The sequence below is a fragment of the Oncorhynchus clarkii genome, unplaced genomic scaffold, assembly GCF_045791955.1.
Source record: "Oncorhynchus clarkii lewisi isolate Uvic-CL-2024 unplaced genomic scaffold, UVic_Ocla_1.0 unplaced_contig_1345_pilon_pilon, whole genome shotgun sequence".
Classification (NCBI taxonomy): domain Eukaryota; kingdom Metazoa; phylum Chordata; class Actinopteri; order Salmoniformes; family Salmonidae; genus Oncorhynchus; species Oncorhynchus clarkii.
The window spans coordinates 172,044-196,460 of NW_027261066.1; the positions used below are offsets into that span (position 1 = coordinate 172,044).

Here is a 24,417-nt window from a genome sequence, read left to right on the forward strand (position 1 = left end):
GCAAACTGAATAGCAGAGGATGGTTTCGATCCATAAATCACTGGGTTAACTGCCAGGCACACTTCCACTTCATCACTCCACCCTTCAGGTACCCCAAAACAATACTTGAATTCACAATACATGGATTAGGAGATCAGTGTCTTAAGCCACTGTGTCTCTCTGTGATCAGCATGACCTATATGGATTGATAGAAGCAGTAATAAAAAAAGAATCACGGAGGGCACAGAGACATGCCCATGAAATTCTCAAATGTAAAAAAAAAATCCCTGTTTACACTTCATTTCTAAAAGTAGAATTGGATAGCTTCGATCCATCAACCTCTGTGTTATGTGCCCAGCTCTTCTCTTCTGTTTGCACTTCATTGCTAAAAGCAAACTGGATAGCAGAGGATGGTTTCGATCCCTAAATCACTTGGTTAACTGCACACTTCCACTTCATCCCTCCACTTTCAGGTACCCCAAAACAATACTTGAACTCACAATAAATGAATTAGGCGGTCAGTGTCTTAAGTCACTGTGGAAATGTGTGATCAGCATGAACTATATGAACTGATAGAAGCAGTTGTAAAAAAAATTGCATTTCGGAGGGCACAGAGACATGCCCATGAAATTCTCCTTTTTTATCCCAGTTAAATCTTAATTTCTAAAAATTGAATCGGAAAGCTTCAATCCATCAAACTCTATGTCACGTGCTGATCTCTCTTCCTCCGCATTCCTCCGCACCCCAGATGGGACTCAAACCCACAATCCCTGGCTTAGAAGGCCAGTGCCTTATCCATTAGGCCACTGGGGCACTTGCTGATAATGAACTGGATATCAGAGAGTGGTTTCTACCGAACGTACACGTGGTTAAAGTAGACATCACGCTTCCGCTTCGCTTCTGTAATCAGCATGACCTGTACAAACTGACAGAAGCAGTCAAAAAATAATCACGGAGGGTACTGAGACATGCCCATGAAATTATGGTTTAATATTTCTGTTTCCAATTCATTGCTAAAGCAAACTGAATAGCAGAGGATGGTTTCGATCCATAAATCACTGGGTTAACTGCCAGGCACACTTCCACTTCATCACTCCACCCTTCAGGTACCCCAAAACAATACTTGAATTCACAATACATGGATTAGGAGATCAGTGTCTTAAGCCACTGTGTCTCTCTGTGATCAGCATGACCTATATGGATTGATAGAAGCAGTAATAAAAAAAGAATCACGGAGGGCACAGAGACATGCCCATGAAATTCTCAAATGTAAAAAAAAAATCCCTGTTTACACTTCATTTCTAAAAGTAGAATTGGATAGCTTCGATCCATCAACCTCTGTGTTATGTGCCCAGCTCTTCTCTTCTGTTTGCACTTCATTGCTAAAAGCAAACTGGATAGCAGAGGATGGTTTCGATCCCTAAATCACTTGGTTAACTGCACACTTCCACTTCATCCCTCCACTTTCAGGTACCCCAAAACAATACTTGAACTCACAATAAATGAATTAGGCGGTCAGTGTCTTAAGTCACTGTGGAAATGTGTGATCAGCATGAACTATATGAACTGATAGAAGCAGTTGTAAAAAAAATTGCATTTCGGAGGGCACAGAGACATGCCCATGAAATTCTCCTTTTTTATCCCAGTTAAATCTTAATTTCTAAAAATTGAATCGGAAAGCTTCAATCCATCAAACTCTATGTCACGTGCTGATCTCTCTTCCTCCGCATTCCTCCGCACCCCAGATGGGACTCAAACCCACAATCCCTGGCTTAGAAGGCCAGTGCCTTATCCATTAGGCCACTGGGGCACTTGCTGATAATGAACTGGATATCAGAGAGTGGTTTCTACCGAACGTACACGTGGTTAAAGTAGACATCACGCTTCCGCTTCGCTTCTGTAATCAGCATGACCTGTACAAACTGACAGAAGCAGTCAAAAAATTATCACGGAGGGCACTGAGACATGCCCATGAAATTATGGTTTAATATTTCTGTTTCCACTTCATTGCTAAAGCAAACTGAATAGCAGAGGATGGTTTTGATCCATAAATCACTGGGTTAACTGCCAGGCACACTTCCACTTCATCACTCCACTTTCAGGTACCCCAAAACAATACTTAAATTCACAATACATGGATTAGGAGATCAGTGTCTTAAGCCACTGTGTCTCTCTGTGATCAGCATGACCTATATGGATTGATAGAAGCAGTAATAAAAAAAGAATCACGGAGGGCACAGAGACATGCCCATGAAATTTAAGTTAAATCTTCATTTCTAAAAATTGAATCGGAAAGCTTCAATCCATCAAACTCTGTGTCACGTGCTGATCTCTCTTCCTCCGCATTCCTCCACACCCCAGATGGGACTCGAACCCACAATCCCTGGCTTAGAAGGCCAGTGCCTTATCCATTAGGCCACTGGGGCACTTGCTGAAAATGAACTGGATAGCAGAGAGTGGTTTCAACCGAACGTACACATGGTTAAAGTAGACGTCACGCTTCCGCTTCGCTTCTGTAATCAGCATGACCTGTACAAACTGACAGAAGCAGTCAAAAAATTATCACGGAGGGCACTGAGACATGCCCATGAAATTATGGTTTAATATTTCTGTTTCCACTTCATTGCTAAAGCAAACTGAATAGCAGAGGATGGTTTCGATCCATAAATCACTGGGTTAACTGCCAGGCACACTTCCACTTCATCACTCCACTTTCAGGTACCCCAAAACAATACTTGAATTCACAATACATGGATTAGGAGATCAGTGTCTTAAGCCACTGTGTCTCTCTGTGATCAGCATGACCTATATGGATTGATAGAAGCAGTAATAAAAAAAGAATCACGGAGGGCACAGAGACATGCCCATGAAATTCTCCAATGTAAAAAAAAAATCCCTGTTTACACTTCATTTCTAAAAGTAGAATTGGATAGCTTCGATCCATCAACCTCTGTGTTATGTGCCCAGCTCTTCTCTTCTGTTTGCACTTCATTGCTCAAAGCAAACTGAATAGCAGAGGATGGTTTCGATCCATAAATCACTGGGTTAACTGCCAGGCACACTTCCACTTCATCACTCCACTTTCAGGTACCCCAAAACAAAACATGAATTCACAATACATGGATTAGGAGATCAGTGTCTTAAGCCACTGTGTCTCTCTGTGATCAGCATGACCTATATGGATTGATAGAAGCAGTAATAAAAAAAGAATCACGGAGGGCACAGAGACATGCCCATGAAATTCTCCAATGTAAAAAAAAAATCCCTGTTTACACTTCATTTCTAAAAGTAGAATTGGATAGCTTCGATCCATCAACCTCTGTGTTATGTGCCCAGCTCTTCTCTTCTGTTTGCACTTCATTGCTCAAAGCAAACTGAATAGCAGAGGATGGTTTCGATCCATAAATCACTGGGTTAACTGCCAGGCACACTTCCACTTCATCACTCCACCCTTCAGGTACCCCAAAACAATACTTGAATTCACAATACATGGATTAGGAGATCAGTGTCTTAAGCCACTGTGTCTCTCTGTGATCAGCATGACCTATATGGATTGATAGAAGCAGTAATAAAAAAAGAATCACGGAGGGCACAGAGACATGCCCATGAAATTCTCAAATGTAAAAAAAAAATCCCTGTTTACACTTCATTTCTAAAAGTAGAATTGGATATCTTCGATCCATCAACCTCTGTGTTATGTGCCCAGCTCTTCTCTTCTGTTTGCACTTCATTGCTCAAAGCAAACTGGATAGCAGAGGATGGTTTCGATCCCTAAATCACTTGGTTAACTGCCCTGCACACTTCCACTTCATCCCTCCACTTTCAGGTACCGCAAAACAATACTTGAACTCACAATAAATGGATTAGGCGGTCAGTGTCTTAAGTCACTGTGGAAATGTGTGATCAGCATGACCTATATGAACTGATAGAAGCGGTTGTAAAAAAAATTGCATTTCGGAGGGCACAGAGACATGCCCATGAAATTCTCCTTTTTTATCCCAGTTAAATCACTTCATTGTTAAAGCAAACTGAATAGCAGAGGATGGTTTCGATCCATAAATCACTGGGTTAACTGCCAGGCACACTTCCACTTCATCACTCCACTTTCAGGTACCCCAAAACAATACTTGAATTCACAATACATGGATTAGGAGATCAGTGTCTTAAGCCACTGTGTCTCTCTGTGATCAGCATGACCTATATGGATTGATAGAAGCAGTAATAAAAAAAGAATCACGGAGGGCACAGAGACATGCCCATGAAATTCTGAAATGTAAAAAAAAAATCCCTGTTTACACTTCATTTCTAAAAGTAGAATTGGATAGCTTCGATCCATCAACCTCTGTGTTATGTGCCCAGCTCTTCTCTTCTGTTTGCACTTCATTGCTCAAAGCAAACTGGATAGCAGAGGATGGTTTCGATCCCTAAATCACTTGGTTAACTGCACACTTCCACTTCATCCCTCCACTTTCAGGTACCCCAAAACAATACTTGAACTCACAATAAATGGATTAGGCGGTCAGTGTCTTAAGTCACTGTGGAAATGTGTGATCAGCATGAACTATATGAACTGATAGAAGCAGTTGTAAAAAAAATTGCATTTCGGAGGGCACAGAGACATGCCCATGAAATTCTCCTTTTTTATCCCAGTTAAATCTTCATTTCTAAAAATTGAATCGGAAAGCTTCAATCCATCAAACTCTGTGTCACATGCTGATCTCTCTTCCTCCGCATTCCTCCACACCCCAGATGGGACTCGAACCCACAATCCCTGGCTGAGAAGGCCAGTGCCTTATCCATTAGGCCACTGGGGCACTTGCTGTAAATGAACTGGATAGCAGAGAGTGGTTTCTACCGAATGTACACGTGGTTAAAGTAGACATCACGCTTTCGCTTCGCTTCTGTAACCAGCATGACCTGTACAAACTGACAGAAGCAGTCAAAAAATAATCACGGAGGGTACTGAGACATGCCCATGAAATTATGGTTTAATATTTCTGTTTCCAATTCATTGCTAAAGCAAACTGAATAGCAGAGGATGGTTTCGATCCATAAATCACTGGGTTAACTGCCAGGCACACTTCCACTTCATCACTCCACCCTTCAGGTACCCCAAAACAATACTTGAATTCACAATACATGGATTAGGAGATCAGTGTCTTAAGCCACTGTGTCTCTCTGTGATCAGCATGACCTATATGGATTGATAGAAGCAGTAATAAAAAAAGAATCACGGAGGGCACAGAGACATGCCCATGAAATTCTCAAATGTAAAAAAAAAATCCCTGTTTACACTTCATTTCTAAAAGTAGAATTGGATAGCTTCGATCCATCAACCTCTGTGTTATGTGCCCAGCTCTTCTCTTCTGTTTGCACTTCATTGCTCAAAGCAAACTGGATAGCAGAGGATGGTTTCAATCCCTAAATCACTTGGTTAACTGCACACTTCCACTTCATCCCTCCACTTTCAGGTACCCCAAAACAATACTTGAACTCACAATAAATGAATTAGGCGGTCAGTGTCTTAAGTCACTGTGGAAATGTGTGATCAGCATGAACTATATGAACTGATAGAAGCATTTGTAAAAAAAATTGCATTTCGGAGGGCACAGAGACATGCCCATGAAATTCTCCTTTTTTATCCCAGTTAAATCTTAATTTCTAAAAATTGAATCGGAAAGCTTCAATCCATCAAACTCTATGTCACGTGCTGATCTCTCTTCCTCCGCATTCCTCCGCACCCCAGATGGGACTCAAACCCACAATCCCTGGCTTAGAAGGCCAGTGCCTTATCCATTAGGCCACTGGGGCACTTGCTGATAATGAACTGGATATCAGAGAGTGGTTTCTACCGAACGTACACGTGGTTAAAGTAGACATCACGCTTCCGCTTCGCTTCTGTAATCAGCATGACCTGTACAAACTGACAGAAGCAGTCAAAAAATTATCACGGAGGGCACTGAGACATGCCCATGAAATTATGGTTTAATATTTCTGTTTCCACTTCATTGCTAAAGCAAACTGAATAGCAGAGGATGGTTTCGATCCATAAATCACTGGGTTAACTGCCAGGCAAACTTCCACTTCATCACTCCACTTTCAGGTACCCCAAAACAATACTTGAATTCACAATACATGGATTAGGAGATCAGTGTCTTAAGCCACTGTGTCTCTCTGTGATCAGCATGACCTATATGGATTGATAGAAGCAGTAATAAAAAAAGAATCACGGAGGGCACAGAGACATGCCCATGAAATTCTCCAATGTAAAAAAAAATCCCTGTTTACACTTCATTTCTAAAAGTAGAATTGGATAGCTTCGATCCATCAACCTCTGTGTTATGTGCCCAGCTCTTCTCTTCTGTTTGCACTTCATTGCTCAAAGCAAACTGAATAGCAGAGGATGGTTTCGATCCATAAATCACTGGGTTAACTGCCAGGCACACTTCCACTTCATCACTCCACTTTCAGGTACCCCAAAACAAAACATGAATTCACAATACATGGATTAGGAGATCAGTGTCTTAAGCCACTGTGTCTCTCTGTGATCAGCATGACCTATATGGATTGATAGAAGCAGTAATAAAAAAGAATCACGGAGGGCACAGAGACATGCCCATGAAATTTAAGTTAAATCTTCATTTCTAAAAATTTAATCGGAAAGCTTCAATCCATCAAACTCTGTGTCACGTGCTGATATCTCTGCCTCCGCATTACTCCACACCCCAGATGGGACTCGAACCCACAATCCCTGGCTTAGAAGGCCAGTGCCTTATCCATTAGGCCACTGGGGCACTTGCTGAAAATAACCTGGATAGCAGAGAGTGGTTTCTACCGAACGTACACATGGTTAAAGTAGACGTCACGCTTCCGCTTCGCTTCTGTAATCAGCATGACCTGTACAAACTGACAGAAGCAGTCAAAAAATAATCACGGAGGGCACTGAGACATGCCCATGAAATTATGGTTTAATATTTCTGTTTCCACTTCATTGCTAAAGCAAACTGAATAGCAGAGGATGGTTTCGATCCATAAATCACTGGGTTAACTGCCAGGCACACTTCCACTTCATCACTCCACTTTCAGGTACCCCAAAACAATACTTGAATTCACAATACATGGATTAGGAGATCAGTGTCTTAAGCCACTGTGTCTCTCTGTGATCAGCATGACCTATATGGATTGATAGAAGCAGTAATAAAAAAAGAATCACGGAGGGCACAGAGACATGCCCATGAAATTCTCAAATGTAAAAAAAAAATCCCTGTTTACACTTCATTTCTAAAAGTAGAATTGGATAGCTTCGATCCATCAACCTCTGTGTTATGTGCCCAGCTCTTCTCTTCTGTTTGCACTTCATTGCTCAAAGCAAACTGGATAGCAGAGGATGGTTTCGATCCCTAAATCACTTGGTTAACTGCCCTGCACACTTCCACTTCATCCCTCAACTTTCAGGTACCCCAAAAATATACTTGAACTCACAATAAATGGATTAGGCGGTCAGTGTCTTAAGTCACTGTGGAAATGTGTGATCAGCATGACCTATATGAACTGATAGAAGCAGTTGTAAAAAAAATTGCATTTCGGAGGGCACAGAGACATGCCCATGAAATTCTCCTTTTTTATCCCAGTTAAATCTTAATTTCTAAAAATTGAATCGGAAAGCTTCAATCCATCAAACTCTATGTCACGTGCTGATCTCTCTTCCTCCGCATTCCTCCGCACCCCAGATGGGACTCAAACCCACAATCCCTGGCTTAGAAGGCCAGTGCCTTATCCATTAGGCCACTGGGGCACTTGCTGATAATGAACTGGATATCAGAGAGTGGTTTCTACCGAACGTACACGTGGTTAAAGTAGACATCACGCTTCCGCTTCGCTTCTGTAATCAGCATGACCTGTACGAACTGACAGAAGCAGTCAAAAAATTATCACGGAGGGCACTGAGACATGCCCATGAAATTATGGTTTAATATTTCTGTTTCCACTTCATTGCTAAAGCAAACTGAATAGCAGAGGATGGTTTTGATCCATAAATCACTGGGTTAACTGCCATGCACACTTCCACTTCATCACTCCACTTTCAGGTACCCCAAAACAATACTTAAATTCACAATACATGGATTAGGAGATCAGTGTCTTAAGCCACTGTGTCTCTCTGTGATCAGCATGACCTATATGGATTGATAGAAGCAGTAATAAAAAAAGAATCACGGAGGGCACAGAGACATGCCCATGAAATTTAAGTTAAATCTTCATTTCTAAAAATTGAATCGGAAAGCTTCAATCCATCAAACTCTGTGTCACGTGCTGATCTCTCTTCCTCTGCATTCCTCCACACCCCAGATGGGACTCGAACCCACAATCCCTGGCTTAGAAGGCCAGTGCCTTATCCATTAGGCCACTGGGGCACTTGCTGAAAATGAACTGGATAGCAGAGAGTGGTTTCAACCGAACGTACACATGGTTAAAGTAGACGTCACGCTTCCGCTTCGCTTCTGTAATCAGCATGACCTGTACAAACTGACAGAAGCAGTCAAAAAATTATCACGGAGGGCACTGAGACATGCCCATGAAATTATGGTTTAATATTTCTGTTTCCACTTCATTGCTAAAGCAAACTGAATAGCAGAGGATGGTTTCGATCCATAAATCACTGGGTTAACTGCCAGGCACACTTCCACTTCATCACTCCACTTTCAGGTACCCCAAAACAATACTTGAATTCACAATACATGGATTAGGAGATCAGTGTCTTAAGCCACTGTGTCTCTCTGTGATCAGCATGACCTATATGGATTGATAGAAGCAGTAATAAAAAAAGAATCACGGAGGGCACAGAGACATGCCCATGAAATTCTCCAATGTAAAAAAAAAATCCCTGTTTACACTTCATTTCTAAAAGTAGAATTGGATAGCTTCGATCCATCAACCTCTGTGTTATGTGCCCAGCTCTTCTCTTCTGTTTGCACTTCATTGCTCAAAGCAAACTGAATAGCAGAGGATGGTTTCGATCCATAAATCACTGGGTTAACTGACAGGCACACTTCCACTTCATCACTCCACTTTCAGGTACCCCAAAACAAAACATGAATTCACAATACATGGATTAGGAGATCAGTGTCTTAAGCCACTGTGTCTCTCTGTGATCAGCATGACCTATATGGATTGATAGAAGCAGTAATAAAAAAGAATCACGGAGGGCACAGAGACATGCCCATGAAATTTAAGTTAAATCTTAATTTCTAAAAATTGAATCGGAAAGCTTCAATCCATCAAACTCTGTGTCACGTGCTGATCTCTCTGCCTCCGCATTCCTCCACACCCCAGATGGGACTCGAACCCACAATCCCTGGCTTAGAAGGCCAGTGGGGCACTTGCTGAAAATAACCTGGATAGCAGAGAGTGGTTTCAACCGAACGTACACATGGTTAAAGTAGACGTCACGCTTCCGCTTCGCTTCTGTAATCAGCATGACCTGTACAAACTGACAGAAGCAGTCAAAAAATAATCACGGAGGGCACTGAGACATGCCCATGAAATTATGGTTTAATATTTCTGTTTCCACTTCATTGCTAAAGCAAACTGAATAGCAGAGGATGGTTTCGATCCATAAATCACTGGGTTAACTGCCAGGCACACTTCCACTTCATCACTCCACTTTCAGGTACCCCAAAACAATACTTGAATTCACAATACATGGATTAGGAGATCAGTGTCTTAAGCCACTGTGTCTCTCTGTGATCAGCATGACCTATATGGATTGATAGAAGCAGTAATAAAAAAAGAATCACGGAGGGCACAGAGACATGCCTATGAAATTCTCAAATGTAAAAAAAAAATCCCTGTTTACACTTCATTTCTAAAAGTAGAATTGGATAGCTTCGATCCATCAACCTCTGTGTTATGTGCCCAGCTCTTCTCTTCTGTTTGCACTTCATTGCTCAAAGCAAACTGGATAGCAGAGGATGGTTTCGATCCCTAAATCACTTGGTTAACTGCCCTGCACACTTCCACTTCATCCCTCAACTTTCAGGTACCCCAAAAATATACTTGAACTCACAATAAATGGATTAGGCGGTCAGTGTCTTAAGTCACTGTGGAAATGTGTGATCAGCATGACCTATATGAACTGATAGAAGCGGTTGTAAAAAAAATTGCATTTCAGAGGGCACAGAGACATGCCCATGAAATTCTCCTTTTTTATCCCAGTTAAATCTTAATTTCTAAAAATTGAATCGGAAAGCTTCAATCCATCAAACTCTATGTCACGTGCTGATCTCTCTTCCTCCGCATTCCTCCGCACCCCAGATGGGACTCAAACCCACAATCCCTGGCTTAGAAGGCCAGTGCCTTATCCATTAGGCCACTGGGGCACTTGCTGATAATGAACTGGATATCAGAGAGTGGTTTCTACCGAACGTACACGTGGTTAAAGTAGACATCACGCTTCCGCTTCGCTTCTGTAATCAGCATGACCTGTACAAACTGACAGAAGCAGTCAAAAAATTATCACGGAGGGCACTGAGACATGCCCATGAAATTATGGTTTAATATTTCTGTTTCCACTTCATTGCTAAAGCAAACTGAATAGCAGAGGATGGTTTCGATCCATAAATCACTGGGTTAACTGCCAGGCACACTTCCACTTCATCACTCCACTTTCAGGTACCCCAAAACAATACTTAAATTCACAATACATGGATTAGGAGATCAGTGTCTTAAGCCACTGTGTCTCTCTGTGATCAGCATGACCTATATGGATTGATAGAAGCAGTAATAAAAAAAGAATCACGGAGGGCACAGAGACATGCCCATGAAATTTAAGTTAAATCTTCATTTCTAAAAATTGAATCGGAAAGCTTCAATCCATCAAACTCTGTGTCACGTGCTGATCTCTCTTCCTCCGCATTCCTCCACACCCCAGATGGGACTCGAACCCACAATCCCTGGCTTAGAAGGCCAGTGCCTTATCCATTAGGCCACTGGGGCACTTGCTGAAAATGAACTGGATAGCAGAGAGTGGTTTCAACCGAACGTACACATGGTTAAAGTAGACGTCACGCTTCCGCTTCGCTTCTGTAATCAGCATGACCTGTACAAACTGACAGAAGCAGTCAAAAAATAATCACGGAGGGCACTGAGACATGCCCATGAAATTATGGTTTAATATTTCTGTTTCCACTTCATTGCTAAAGCAAACTGAATAGCAGAGGATGGTTTCGATCCATAAATCACTGGGTTAACTGCCAGGCACACTTCCACTTCATCACTCCACTTTCAGGTACCCCAAAACAATACTTGAATTCACAATACATGGATTAGGAGATCAGTGTCTTAAGCCACTGTGTCTCTCTGTGATCAGCATGACCTATATGGATTGATAGAAGCAGTAATAAAAAAAGAATCACGGAGGGCACAGAGACATGCCCATGAAATTGAAGTTAAATCTTCATTTCTAAAAATTGAATCGGAAAGCTTCAATCCATCAAACTCTGTGTCACGTGCTGATCTCTCTTCCTCCGCATTCCTCCACACCCCAGATGGGACTCGAACCCACAATCCCTGGCTTAGAAGGCCAGTGCCTTATCCATTAGGCCACTGGGGCACTTGCTGAAATTAACCTGGATAGCAGAGAGTGGTTTCAACCGAACGTACACATGGTTAAAGTAGACGTCACGCTTCCGCTTCGCTTCTGTAATCAGCATGACCTGTACAAACTGACAGAAGCAGTCAAAAAATAATCACGGAGGGCACTGAGACATGCCCATGAAATTATGGTTTAATATTTCTGTTTCCACTTCATTGCTAAAGCAAACTGAATAGCAGAGGATGGTTTCGATCCATAAATCACTGGGTTAACTGCCAGGCACACTTCCACTTCATCACTCCACTTTCAGGTACCCCAAAACAATACTTGAATTCACAATACATGGATTAGGAGATTAGTGTCTTAAACCACTGTGTCTCTCTGTGATCAGCATGACCTATATGGATTGATAGAAGCAGTAATAAAAAAAGAATCACGGAGGGCACAGAGACATGCCCATGAAATTCTCAAATGTAAAAAAAAAATCCCTGTTTACACTTCATTTCTAAAAGTAGAATTGGATAGCTTCGATCCATCAACCTCTGTGTTATGTGCCCAGCTCTTCTCTTCTGTTTGCACTTCATTGCTCAAAGCAAACTGGATAGCAGAGGATGGTTTCGATCCCTAAATCACTTGGTTAACTGCCCTGCACACTTCCACTTCATCCCTCCACTTTCAGGTACCGCAAAACAATACTTGAACTCACAATAAATGGATTAGGCGGTCAGTGTCTTAAGTCACTGTGGAAATGTGTGATCAGCATGACCTATATGAACTGATAGAAGCGGTTGTAAAAAAAATTGCATTTCGGAGGGCACAGAGACATGCCCATGAAATTCTCCTTTTTTATCCCAGTTAAATCTTAATTTCTAAAAATTGAATCGGAAAGCTTCAATCCATCAAACTCTATGTCACGTGCTGATCTCTCTTCCTCCGCATTCCTCCGCACCCCAGATGGGACTCAAACCCACAATCCCTGGCTTAGAAGGCCAGTGCCTTATCCATTAGGCCACTGGGGCACTTGCTGATAATGAACTGGATATCAGAGAGTGGTTTCTACCGAACGTACACGTGGTTAAAGTAGACATCACGCTTCCGCTTCGCTTCTGTAATCAGCATGACCTGTACAAACTGACAGAAGCAGTCAAAAAATTATCACGGAGGGCACTGAGACATGCCCATGAAATTATGGTTTAATATTTCTGTTTCCACTTCATTGCTAAAGCAAACTGAATAGCAGAGGATGGTTTCGATCCATAAATCACTGGGTTAACTGCCAGGCACACTTCCACTTCATCACTCCACTTTCAGGTACCCCAAAACAATACTTGAATTCACAATACATGGATTAGGAGATCAGTGTCTTAAGCCACTGTGTCTCTCTGTGATCAGCATGACCTATATGGATTGATAGAAGCAGTAATAAAAAAAGAATCACGGAGGGCACAGAGACATGCCCATGAAATTGAAGTTAAATCTTCATTTCTAAAAATTGAATCGGAAAGCTTCAATCCATCAAACTCTGTGTCACGTGCTGATCTCTCTTCCTCCGCATTCCTCCACACCCCAGATGGGACTCGAACCCACAATCCCTGGCTTAGAAGGCCAGTGCCTTATCCATTAGGCCACTGGGGCACTTGCTGAAAATAACCTGGATAGCAGAGAGTGGTTTCAACCGAACGTACACATGGTTAAAGTAGACGTCACGCTTCCGCTTCGCTTCTGTAATCAGCATGACCTGTACAAACTGACAGAAGCAGTCAAAAAATAATCACGGAGGGCACTGAGACATGCCCATGAAATTATGGTTTAATATTTCTGTTTCCACTTCATTGCTAAAGCAAACTGAATAGCAGAGGATGGTTTCGATCCATAAATCACTGGGTTAACTGCCAGGCACACTTCCACTTCATCACTCCACTTTCAGGTACCCCAAAACAATACTTGAATTCACAATACATGGATTAGGAGATTAGTGTCTTAAACCACTGTGTCTCTCTGTGATCAGCATGACCTATATGGATTGATAGAAGCAGTAATAAAAAAAGAATCACGGAGGGCACAGAGACATGCCCATGAAATTCTCAAATGTAAAAAAAAAATCCCTGTTTACACTTCATTTCTAAAAGTAGAATTGGATAGCTTCGATCCATCAACCTCTGTGTTATGTGCCCAGCTCTTCTCTTCTGTTTGCACTTCATTGCTCAAAGCAAACTGGATAGCAGAGGATGGTTTCGATCCCTAAATCACTTGGTTAACTGCCCTGCACACTTCCACTTCATCCCTCCACTTTCAGGTACCGCAAAACAATACTTGAACTCACAATAAATGGATTAGGCGGTCAGTGTCTTAAGTCACTGTGGAAATGTGTGATCAGCATGACCTATATGAACTGATAGAAGCGGTTGTAAAAAAAATTGCATTTCGGAGGGCACAGAGACATGCCCATGAAATTCTCCTTTTTTATCCCAGTTAAATCTTAATTTCTAAAAATTGAATCGGAAAGCTTCAATCCATCAAACTCTATGTCACGTGCTGATCTCTCTTCCTCCGCATTCCTCCGCACCCCAGATGGGACTCAAACCCACAATCCCTGGCTTAGAAGGCCAGTGCCTTATCCATTAGGCCACTGGGGCACTTGCTGATAATGAACTGGATATCAGAGAGTGGTTTCTACCGAACGTACACGTGGTTAAAGTAGACATCACGCTTCCGCTTCGCTTCTGTAATCAGCATGACCTGTACAAACTGACAGAAGCAGTCAAAAAATTATCACGGAGGGCACTGAGACATGCCCATGAAATTATGGTTTAATATTTCTGTTTCCACTTCATTGCTAAAGCAAACTGAATAGCAGAGGATGGTTTCGATCCATAAATCACTGGGTTAACTGCCAGGCACACTTCCACTTCATCACTCCACTTTCAGGTACCCCAAAACAATACTTGAATTCACAATACATGGATTAGGAGATCAGTGTCTTAAGCCACTGTGTCTCTCTGTGATCAGCATGACCTATATGGATTGATAGAAGCAGTAATAAAAAAAGAATCACGGAGGGCACAGAGACATGCCCATGAAATTGAAGTTAAATCTTCATTTCTAAAAATTGAATCTGAAAGCTTCAATCCATCAAACTCTGTGTCACGTGCTGATCTCTCTTCCTCCGCATTCCTCCACACCCCAGATGGGACTCGAACCCACAATCCCTGGCTTAGAAGGCCAGTGCCTTATCCATTAGGCCACTGGGGCACTTGCTGAAAATAACCTGGATAGCAGAGAGTGGTTTCAACCGAACGTACACATGGTTAAAGTAGACGTCACGCTTCCGCTTCGCTTCTGTAATCAGCATGACCTGTACAAACTGACAGAAGCAGTCAAAAAATAATCACGGAGGGCACTGAGACATGCCCATGAAATTATGGTTTAATATTTCTGTTTCCACTTCATTGCTAAAGCAAACTGAATAGCAGAGGATGGTTTCGATCCATAAATCACTGGGTTAACTGCCAGGCACACTTCCACTTCATCACTCCACTTTCAGGTACCCCAAAACAATACTTGAATTCACAATACATGGATTAGGAGATTAGTGTCTTAAACCACTGTGTCTCTCTGTGATCAGCATGACCTATATGGATTGATAGAAGCAGTAATAAAAAAAGAATCACGGAGGGCACAGAGACATGCCCATGAAATTCTCAAATGTAAAAAAAAAATCCCTGTTTACACTTCATTTCTAAAAGTAGAATTGGATAGCTTCGATCCATCAACCTCTGTGTTATGTGCCCAGCTCTTCTCTTCTGTTTGCACTTCATTGCTCAAAGCAAACTGGATAGCAGAGGATGGTTTCGATCCCTAAATCACTTGGTTAACTGCCCTGCACACTTCCACTTCATCCCTCCACTTTCAGGTACCGCAAAACAATACTTGAACTCACAATAAATGGATTAGGCGGTCAGTGTCTTAAGTCACTGTGGAAATGTGTGATCAGCATGACCTATATGAACTGATAGAAGCGGTTGTAAAAAAAATTGCATTTCGGAGGGCACAGAGACATGCCCATGAAATTCTCCTTTTTTATCCCAGTTAAATCTTAATTTCTAAAAATTGAATCGGAAAGCTTCAATCCATCAAACTCTATGTCACGTGCTGATCTCTCTTCCTCCGCATTCCTCCGCACCCCAGATGGGACTCAAACCCACAATCCCTGGCTTAGAAGGCCAGTGCCTTATCCATTAGGCCACTGGGGCACTTGCTGATAATGAACTGGATATCAGAGAGTGGTTTCTACCGAACGTACACGTGGTTAAAGTAGACATCACGCTTCCGCTTCGCTTCTGTAATCAGCATGACCTGTACAAACTGACAGAAGCAGTCAAAAAATTATCACGGAGGGCACTGAGACATGCCCATGAAATTATGGTTTAATATTTCTGTTTCCACTTCATTGCTAAAGCAAACTGAATAGCAGAGGATGGTTTCGATCCATAAATCACTGGGTTAACTGCCAGGCACACTTCCACTTCATCACTCCACTTTCAGGTACCCCAAAACAATACTTAAATTCACAATACATGGATTAGGAGATCAGTGTCTTAAGCCACTGTGTCTCTCTGTGATCAGCATGACCTATATGGATTGATAGAAGCAGTAATAAAAAAAGAATCACGGAGGGCACAGAGACATGCCCATGAAATTTAAGTTAAATCTTCATTTCTAAAAATTGAATCGGAAAGCTTCAATCCATCAAACTCTGTGTCACGTGCTGATCTCTCTTCCTCCGCATTCCTCCACACCCCAGATGGGACTCGAACCCACAATCCCTGGCTTAGAAGGCCAGTGCCTTATCCATTAGGCCACTGGGGCACTTGCTGAAAATGAACTGGATAGCAGAGAGTGGTTTCAACCGAACGTACACATGGTTAAAGTAGACGTCACGCTTCCGCTTCGCTTCTGTAATCAGCATGACCTGTACAAACTGACAGAAGCAGTCAAAAAATAATCACGGAGGGCACTGAGACATGCCCATGAAATTATGGTTTAATATTTCTGTTTCCACTTCATTGCTAAAGCAAACTGAATAGCAGAGGATGGTTTCGATCCATAAATCACTGGGTTAACTGCCAGGCACACTTCCACTTCATCACTCCACTTTCAGGTACCCCAAAACAATACTTGAATTCACAATACATGGATTAGGAGATCAGTGTCTTAAGCCACTGTGTCTCTCTGTGATCAGCATGACCTATATGGATTGATAGAAGCAGTAATAAAAAAAGAATCACGGAGGGCACAGAGACATGCCCATGAAATTGAAGTTAAATCTTCATTTCTAAAAATTGAATCGGAAAGCTTCAATCCATCAAACTCTGTGTCACGTGCTGATCTCTCTTCCTCCGCATTCCTCCACACCCCAGATGGGACTCGAACCCACAATCCCTGGCTTAGAAGGCCAGTGCCTTATCCATTAGGCCACTGGGGCACTTGCTGAAATTAACCTGGATAGCAGAGAGTGGTTTCAACCGAACGTACACATGGTTAAAGTAGACGTCACGCTTCCGCTTCGCTTCTGTAATCAGCATGACCTGTACAAACTGACAGAAGCAGTCAAAAAATAATCACGGAGGGCACTGAGACATGCCCATGAAATTATGGTTTAATATTTCTGTTTCCACTTCATTGCTAAAGCAAACTGAATAGCAGAGGATGGTTTCGATCCATAAATCACTGGGTTAACTGCCAGGCACACTTCCACTTCATCACTCCACTTTCAGGTACCCCAAAACAATACTTGAATTCACAATACATGGATTAGGAGATTAGTGTCTTAAACCACTGTGTCTCTCTGTGATCAGCATGACCTATATGGATTGATAGAAGCAGTAATAAAAAAAGAATCACGGAGGGCACAGAGACATGCCCATGAAATTCTCAAATGTAAAAAAAAAATCCCTGTTTACACTTCATTTCTAAAAGTAGAATTGGATAGCTTCGATCCATCAACCTCTGTGTTATGTGCCCAGCTCTTCTCTTCTGTTTGCACTTCATTGCTCAAATTAAACTGGATAGCAGAGGATGGTTTCGATCCCTAAATCACTTGGTTAACTGCCCTGCACACTTCCACTTCATCCCTCCACTTTCAGGTACCGCAAAACAATACTTGAACTCACAATAAATGGATTAGGCGGTCAGTGTCTTAAGTCACTGTGGAAATGTGTGATCAGCATGACCTATATGAACTGATAGAAGCGGTTGTAAAAAAAATTGCATTTCGGAGGGCACAGAGACATGCCCATGAAATTCTCCTTTTTTATCCCAGTTAAATCTTAATTTCTAAAAATTGAATCGGAAAGCTTCAATCCATCAAACTCTATGTCACGTGCTGATCTCTCTTCCTCCGCATTCCTCCGCACCCCAGATGGGACTCAAACCCACAATCCCTGGCTTAGAAGGCCAGTGCCTTATCCATTAGGCCACTGGGGCACTTGCTGATAATGAACTGGATATCAGAGAGTGGTTTCTACCGAACGTACACGTGGTTAAAGTAGACATCACGCTTCCGCTTCGCTTCTGTAATCAGCATGACCTGTACAAACTGACAGAAGCAGTCAAAAAATTATCACGGAGGGCACTGAGACATGCCCATGAAATTATGGTTTAATATTTCTGTTTCCACTTCATTGCTAAAGCAAACTGAATAGCAGAGGATGGTTTCGATCCATAAATCACTGGGTTAACTGCCAGGCACACTTCCACTTCATCACTCCACTTTCAGGTACCCCAAAACAATACTTGAATTCACAATACATGGATTAGGAGATCAGTGTCTTAAGCCACTGTGTCTCTCTGTGATCAGCATGACCTATATGGATTGATAGAAGCAGTAATAAAAAAAGAATCACGGAGGGCACAGAGACATGCCCATGAAATTGAAGTTAAATCTTCATTTCTAAAAATTGAATCGGAAAGCTTCAATCCATCAAACTCTGTGTCACGTGCTGATCTCTCTTCCTCCGCATTCCTCCACACCCCAGATGGGACTCGAACCCACAATCCCTGGCTTAGAAGGCCAGTGCCTTATCCATTAGGCCACTGGGGCACTTGCTGAAAATAACCTGGATAGCAGAGAGTGGTTTCAACCGAACGTACACATGGTTAAAGTAGACGTCACGCTTCCGCTTCGCTTCTGTAATCAGCATGACCTGTACAAACTGACAGAAGCAGTCAAAAAATAATCACGGAGGGCACTGAGACATGCCCATGAAATTATGGTTTAATATTTCTGTTTCCACTTCATTGCTAAAGCAAACTGAATAGCAGAGGATGGTTTCGATCCATAAATCACTGGGTTAACTGCCAGGCACACTTCCACTTCATCACTCCACTTTCAGGTACCCCAAAACAATACTTGAATTCACAATACATGGATTAGGAGATTAGTGTCTTAAACCACTGTGTCTCTCTGTGATCAGCATGACCTATATGGATTGATAGAAGCAGTAATAAAAAAAGAATCACGGAGGGCACAGAGACATGCCCATGAAATTCTCAAATGTAAAAAAAAAATCCCTGTTTACACTTCATTTCTAAAAGTAGAATTGGATAGCTTCGATCCATCAACCTCTGTGTTATGTGCCCAGCTCTTCTCTTCTGTTTGCACTTCATTGCTCAAAGCAAACTGGATAGCAGAGGATGGTTTCGATCCCTAAATCACTTGGTTAACTGCCCTGCACACTTCCACTTCATCCCTCCACTTTCAGGTACCGCAAAACAATACTTGAACTCACAATAAATGGATTAGGCGGTCAGTGTCTTAAGTCACTGTGGAAATGTGTGATCAGCATGACCTATATGAACTGATAGAAGCGGTTGTAAAAAAAATTGCATTTCGGAGGGCACAGAGACATGCCCATGAAATTCTCCTTTTTTATCCCAGTTAAATCTTAATTTCTAAAAATTGAATTGGAAAGCTTCAATCCATCAAACTCTATGTCACGTGCTGATCTCTCTTCCTCCGCATTCCTCCGCACCCCAGATGGGACTCAAACCCACAATCCCTGGCTTAGAAGGCCAGTGCCTTATCCATTAGGCCACTGGGGCACTTGCTGATAATGAACTGGATATCAGAGAGTGGTTTCTACCGAACGTACACGTGGTTAAAGTAGACATCACGCTTCCGCTTCGCTTCTGTAATCAGCATGACCTGTACAAACTGACAGAAGCAGTCAAAAAATTATCACGGAGGGCACTGAGACATGCCCATGAAATTATGGTTTAATATTTCTGTTTCCACTTCATTGCTAAAGCAAACTGAATAGCAGAGGATGGTTTCGATCCATAAATCACTGGGTTAACTGCCAGGCACACTTCCACTTCATCACTCCACTTTCAGGTACCCCAAAACAATACTTGAATTCACAATACATGGATTAGGAGATTAGTGTCTTAAACCACTGTGTCTCTCTGTGATCAGCATGACCTATATGGATTGATAGAAGCAGTAATAAAAAAAGAATCACGGAGGGCACAGAGACATGCCCATGAAATTCTCAAATGTAAAAAAAAAATCCCTGTTTACACTTCATTTCTAAAAGTAGAATTGGATAGCTTCGATCCATCAACCTCTGTGTTATGTGCCCAGCTCTTCTCTTCTGTTTGCACTTCATTGCTCAAAGCAAACTGGATAGCAGAGGATGGTTTCGATCCCTAAATCACTTGGTTAACTGCCCTGCACACTTCCACTTCATCCCTCCACTTTCAGGTACCGCAAAACAATACTTGAACTCACAATAAATGGATTAGGCGGTCAGTGTCTTAAGTCACTGTGGAAATGTGTGATCAGCATGACCTATATGAACTGATAGAAGCGGTTGTAAAAAAAATTGCATTTCGGAGGGCACAGAGACATGCCCATGAAATTCTCCTTTTTTATCCCAGTTAAATCTTAATTTCTAAAAATTGAATCGGAAAGCTTCAATCCATCAAACTCTATGTCACGTGCTGATCTCTCTTCCTCCGCATTCCTCCGCACCCCAGATGGGACTCAAACCCACAATCCCTGGCTTAGAAGGCCAGTGCCTTATCCATTAGGCCACTGGGGCACTTGCTGATAATGAACTGGATATCAGAGAGTGGTTTCTACCGAACGTACACGTGGTTAAAGTAGACATCACGCTTCCGCTTCGCTTCTGTAATCAGCATGACCTGTACAAACTGACAGAAGCAGTCAAAAAATTATCACGGAGGGCACTGAGACATGCCCATGAAATTATGGTTTAATATTTCTGTTTCCACTTCATTGCTAAAGCAAACTGAATAGCAGAGGATGGTTTCGATCCATAAATCACTGGGTTAACTGCCAGGCACACTTCCACTTCATCACTCCACTTTCAGGTACCCCAAAACAATACTTGAATTCACAATACATGGATTAGGAGATTAGTGTCTTAAACCACTGTGTCTCTCTGTGATCAGCATGACCTATATGGATTGATAGAAGCAGTAATAAAAAAAGAATCACGGAGGGCACAGAGACATGCCCATGAAATTCTCAAATGTAAAAAAAAAATCCCTGTTTACACTTCATTTCTAAAAGTAGAATTGGATAGCTTCGATCCATCAACCTCTGTGTTATGTGCCCAGCTCTTCTCTTCTGTTTGCACTTCATTGCTCAAAGCAAACTGGATAGCAGAGGATGGTTTCGATCCCTAAATCACTTGGTTAACTGCCCTGCACACTTCCACTTCATCCCTCCACTTTCAGGTACCGCAAAACAATACTTGAACTCACAATAAATGGATTAGGCGGTCAGTGTCTTAAGTCACTGTGGAAATGTGTGATCAGCATGACCTATATGAACTGATAGAAGCGGTTGTAAAAAAAATTGCATTTCGGAGGGCACAGAGACATGCCCATGAAATTCTCCTTTTTTATCCCAGTTAAATCTTAATTTCTAAAAATTGAATCGGAAAGCTTCAATCCATCAAACTCTATGTCACGTGCTGATCTCTCTTCCTCCGCATTCCTCCGCACCCCAGATGGGACTCAAACCCACAATCCCTGGCTTAGAAGGCCAGTGCCTTATCCATTAGGCCACTGGGGCACTTGCTGATAATGAACTGGATATCAGAGAGTGGTTTCTACCGAACGTACACGTGGTTAAAGTAGACATCACGCTTCCGCTTCGCTTCTGTAATCAGCATGACCTGTACAAACTGACAGAAGCAGTCAAAAAATTATCACGGAGGGCACTGAGACATGCCCATGAAATTATGGTTTAATATTTCTGTTTCCACTTCATTGCTAAAGCAAACTGAATAGCAGAGGATGGTTTCGATCCATAAATCACTGGGTTAACTGCCAGGCACACTTCCACTTCATCACTCCACTTTCAGGTACCCCAAAACAATACTTAAATTCACAATACATGGATTAGGAGATCAGTGTCTTAAGCCACTGTGTCTCTCTGTGATCAGCATGACCTATATGGATTGATAGAAGCAGTAATAAAAAAAGAATCACGGAGGGCACAGAGACATGCCCATGAAATTTAAGTTAAATCTTCATTTCTAAAAATTGAATCGGAAAGCTTCAATCCATCAAACTCTGTGTCACGTGCTGATCTCTCTTCCTCCGCATTCCTCCACACCCCAGATGGGACTCGAACCCACAATCCCTGGCTTAGAAGGCCAGTGCCTTATCCATTAGGCCACTGGGGCACTTGCTGAAAATGAACTGGATAGCAGAGAGTGGTTTCAACCGAACGTACACATGGTTAAAGTAGACGTCACGCTTCCGCTTCGCTTCTGTAATCAGCATGACCTGTACAAACTGACAGAAGCAGTCAAAAAATAATCACGGAGGGCACTGAGACATGCCCATGAAATTATGGTTTAATATTTCTGTTTCCACTTCATTGCTAAAGCAAACTGAATAGCAGAGGATGGTTTCGATCCATAAATCACTGGGTTAACTGCCAGGCACACTTCCACTTCATCACTCCACTTTCAGGTACCCCAAAACAATACTTGAATTCACAATACATGGATTAGGAGATCAGTGTCTTAAGCCACTGTGTCTCTCTGTGATCAGCATGACCTATATGGATTGATAGAAGCAGTAATAAAAAAAGAATCACGGAGGGCACAGAGACATGCCCATGAAATTGAAGTTAAATCTTCATTTCTAAAAATTGAATCGGAAAGCTTCAATCCATCAAACTCTGTGTCACGTGCTGATCTCTCTTCCTCCGCATTCCTCCACACCCCAGATGGGACTCGAACCCACAATCCCTGGCTTAGAAGGCCAGTGCCTTAACCATTAGGCCACTGGGGCACTTGCTGAAAATAACCTGGATAGCAGAGAGTGGTTTCAACCGAACGTACACATGGTTAAAGTAGACGTCACGCTTCCGCTTCGCTTCTGTAATCAGCATGACCTGTACAAACTGACAGAAGCAGTCAAAAAATAATCACGGAGGGCACTGAGACATGCCCATGAAATTATGGTTTAATATTTCTGTTTCCACTTCATTGCTAAAGCAAACTGAATAGCAGAGGATGGTTTCGATCCATAAATCACTGGGTTAACTGCCAGGCACACTTCCACTTCATCACTCCACTTTCAGGTACCCCAAAACAATACTTGAATTCACAATACATGGATTAGGAGATTAGTGTCTTAAACCACTGTGTCTCTCTGTGATCAGCATGACCTATATGGATTGATAGAAGCAGTAATAAAAAAAGAATCACGGAGGGCACAGAGACATGCCCATGAAATTCTCAAATGTAAAAAAAAAATCCCTGTTTACACTTCATTTCTAAAAGTAGAATTGGATAGCTTCGATCCATCAACCTCTGTGTTATGTGCCCAGCTCTTCTCTTCTGTTTGCACTTCATTGCTCAAAGCAAACTGGATAGCAGAGGATGGTTTCGATCCCTAAATCACTTGGTTAACTGCCCTGCACACTTCCACTTCATCCCTCCACTTTCAGGTACCGCAAAACAATACTTGAACTCACAATAAATGGATTAGGCGGTCAGTGTCTTAAGTCACTGTGGAAATGTGTGATCAGCATGACCTATATGAACTGATATAAGCAGTTGTAAAAAAAAATGCATTTCGGAGGGCACAGAGACATGGCCATGAAATTCTCCTTTTTTATCCCAGTTAAATCTTCATTTCTAAAATTTGAATCGGAAAGCTTCAATCCATCAAACTCTGTGTCACGTGCTGATCTCTCTTCCTCCGCATACACCCACCCCAGATGGGGCTCGAACCCACAATCCCTGGCTTAGAAGGCCAGTGCCTTATCCATTAGGCCACTGGGGCACTTGCTGAAAATGAACTGGATAGCAGAGAGTGGTTTCAACCGAACGCACACGTGGTTAAAGTAGACATCACGCTTCCGCTTCGCTTCTGTAATCAGCATGACCTGTACAAACTGACAGAAGCAGTCAAAAAATAATCACGGAGGGCACTGAGACATGCCCATGAAATTATGGTTTAATATTTCTGTTTCCACTTCATTGCTAAAGCAAACTGAATAGCAGAGGATGGTTTCGATCCATAAATCACTGGGTTAACTGCCAGGCACACTTCCACTTCATCACTCCACTTTCAGGTACCCCAAAACAATACTTGAATTCACAATACATGGATTAGGAGATCAGTGTCTTAAGCCACTGTGTCTCTCTGTGATCAGCATGACCTATATGGATTGATAGAAGCAGTAATAAAAAAAGAATCACGGAGGGCACAGAGACATGCCCATGAAATTTAAGTTAAATCTTCATTTCTAAAAATTGAATCGGAAAGCTTCAATCCATCAAACTCTGTGTCAC

The 24,417-nt window shown here is 42.2% G+C and overlaps 26 non-coding genes across 26 annotated transcripts; all 26 read right to left on the reverse strand.

The window, feature by feature from the left end:
* Positions 1–719: 719 nt before the first annotated feature.
* Positions 720–792, reverse strand: trnar-ucu (transfer RNA arginine (anticodon UCU)). Its single transcript has one exon. It is a non-coding gene; the product is annotated as a tRNA-Arg (tRNA).
* A 924-nt stretch (positions 793–1,716) lies between these two features.
* Positions 1,717–1,789, reverse strand: trnar-ucu (transfer RNA arginine (anticodon UCU)). Its single transcript has one exon. It is a non-coding gene; the product is annotated as a tRNA-Arg (tRNA).
* A 543-nt stretch (positions 1,790–2,332) lies between these two features.
* Positions 2,333–2,405, reverse strand: trnar-ucu (transfer RNA arginine (anticodon UCU)). Its single transcript has one exon. It is a non-coding gene; the product is annotated as a tRNA-Arg (tRNA).
* Positions 2,406–4,720: 2,315 nt separating this feature from the next.
* On the reverse strand, positions 4,721–4,793 carry trnar-ucu (transfer RNA arginine (anticodon UCU)). Its single transcript has one exon. It is a non-coding gene; the product is annotated as a tRNA-Arg (tRNA).
* Positions 4,794–5,717: 924 nt separating this feature from the next.
* trnar-ucu (transfer RNA arginine (anticodon UCU)) lies at positions 5,718–5,790 on the reverse strand. The gene has a single exon. It is a non-coding gene; the product is annotated as a tRNA-Arg (tRNA).
* Positions 5,791–6,700: 910 nt separating this feature from the next.
* trnar-ucu (transfer RNA arginine (anticodon UCU)) lies at positions 6,701–6,773 on the reverse strand. Its single transcript has one exon. It is a non-coding gene; the product is annotated as a tRNA-Arg (tRNA).
* A 928-nt stretch (positions 6,774–7,701) lies between these two features.
* trnar-ucu (transfer RNA arginine (anticodon UCU)) lies at positions 7,702–7,774 on the reverse strand. Its single transcript has one exon. It is a non-coding gene; the product is annotated as a tRNA-Arg (tRNA).
* Positions 7,775–8,317: 543 nt separating this feature from the next.
* trnar-ucu (transfer RNA arginine (anticodon UCU)) lies at positions 8,318–8,390 on the reverse strand. The gene has a single exon. It is a non-coding gene; the product is annotated as a tRNA-Arg (tRNA).
* Positions 8,391–10,282: 1,892 nt separating this feature from the next.
* On the reverse strand, positions 10,283–10,355 carry trnar-ucu (transfer RNA arginine (anticodon UCU)). Its single transcript has one exon. It is a non-coding gene; the product is annotated as a tRNA-Arg (tRNA).
* Positions 10,356–10,898: 543 nt separating this feature from the next.
* trnar-ucu (transfer RNA arginine (anticodon UCU)) lies at positions 10,899–10,971 on the reverse strand. The gene has a single exon. It is a non-coding gene; the product is annotated as a tRNA-Arg (tRNA).
* A 543-nt stretch (positions 10,972–11,514) lies between these two features.
* Positions 11,515–11,587, reverse strand: trnar-ucu (transfer RNA arginine (anticodon UCU)). The gene has a single exon. It is a non-coding gene; the product is annotated as a tRNA-Arg (tRNA).
* A 928-nt stretch (positions 11,588–12,515) lies between these two features.
* trnar-ucu (transfer RNA arginine (anticodon UCU)) lies at positions 12,516–12,588 on the reverse strand. Its single transcript has one exon. It is a non-coding gene; the product is annotated as a tRNA-Arg (tRNA).
* A 543-nt stretch (positions 12,589–13,131) lies between these two features.
* Positions 13,132–13,204, reverse strand: trnar-ucu (transfer RNA arginine (anticodon UCU)). Its single transcript has one exon. It is a non-coding gene; the product is annotated as a tRNA-Arg (tRNA).
* A 928-nt stretch (positions 13,205–14,132) lies between these two features.
* On the reverse strand, positions 14,133–14,205 carry trnar-ucu (transfer RNA arginine (anticodon UCU)). The gene has a single exon. It is a non-coding gene; the product is annotated as a tRNA-Arg (tRNA).
* A 543-nt stretch (positions 14,206–14,748) lies between these two features.
* Positions 14,749–14,821, reverse strand: trnar-ucu (transfer RNA arginine (anticodon UCU)). The gene has a single exon. It is a non-coding gene; the product is annotated as a tRNA-Arg (tRNA).
* Positions 14,822–15,749: 928 nt separating this feature from the next.
* Positions 15,750–15,822, reverse strand: trnar-ucu (transfer RNA arginine (anticodon UCU)). Its single transcript has one exon. It is a non-coding gene; the product is annotated as a tRNA-Arg (tRNA).
* Positions 15,823–16,365: 543 nt separating this feature from the next.
* trnar-ucu (transfer RNA arginine (anticodon UCU)) lies at positions 16,366–16,438 on the reverse strand. Its single transcript has one exon. It is a non-coding gene; the product is annotated as a tRNA-Arg (tRNA).
* A 543-nt stretch (positions 16,439–16,981) lies between these two features.
* On the reverse strand, positions 16,982–17,054 carry trnar-ucu (transfer RNA arginine (anticodon UCU)). Its single transcript has one exon. It is a non-coding gene; the product is annotated as a tRNA-Arg (tRNA).
* Positions 17,055–17,982: 928 nt separating this feature from the next.
* On the reverse strand, positions 17,983–18,055 carry trnar-ucu (transfer RNA arginine (anticodon UCU)). Its single transcript has one exon. It is a non-coding gene; the product is annotated as a tRNA-Arg (tRNA).
* A 543-nt stretch (positions 18,056–18,598) lies between these two features.
* trnar-ucu (transfer RNA arginine (anticodon UCU)) lies at positions 18,599–18,671 on the reverse strand. Its single transcript has one exon. It is a non-coding gene; the product is annotated as a tRNA-Arg (tRNA).
* Positions 18,672–19,599: 928 nt separating this feature from the next.
* On the reverse strand, positions 19,600–19,672 carry trnar-ucu (transfer RNA arginine (anticodon UCU)). The gene has a single exon. It is a non-coding gene; the product is annotated as a tRNA-Arg (tRNA).
* A 928-nt stretch (positions 19,673–20,600) lies between these two features.
* Positions 20,601–20,673, reverse strand: trnar-ucu (transfer RNA arginine (anticodon UCU)). Its single transcript has one exon. It is a non-coding gene; the product is annotated as a tRNA-Arg (tRNA).
* A 928-nt stretch (positions 20,674–21,601) lies between these two features.
* trnar-ucu (transfer RNA arginine (anticodon UCU)) lies at positions 21,602–21,674 on the reverse strand. Its single transcript has one exon. It is a non-coding gene; the product is annotated as a tRNA-Arg (tRNA).
* A 543-nt stretch (positions 21,675–22,217) lies between these two features.
* Positions 22,218–22,290, reverse strand: trnar-ucu (transfer RNA arginine (anticodon UCU)). Its single transcript has one exon. It is a non-coding gene; the product is annotated as a tRNA-Arg (tRNA).
* Positions 22,291–22,833: 543 nt separating this feature from the next.
* trnar-ucu (transfer RNA arginine (anticodon UCU)) lies at positions 22,834–22,906 on the reverse strand. The gene has a single exon. It is a non-coding gene; the product is annotated as a tRNA-Arg (tRNA).
* Positions 22,907–23,832: 926 nt separating this feature from the next.
* trnar-ucu (transfer RNA arginine (anticodon UCU)) lies at positions 23,833–23,905 on the reverse strand. Its single transcript has one exon. It is a non-coding gene; the product is annotated as a tRNA-Arg (tRNA).
* Between the last annotated feature and the right edge of the window lie 512 nt (positions 23,906–24,417).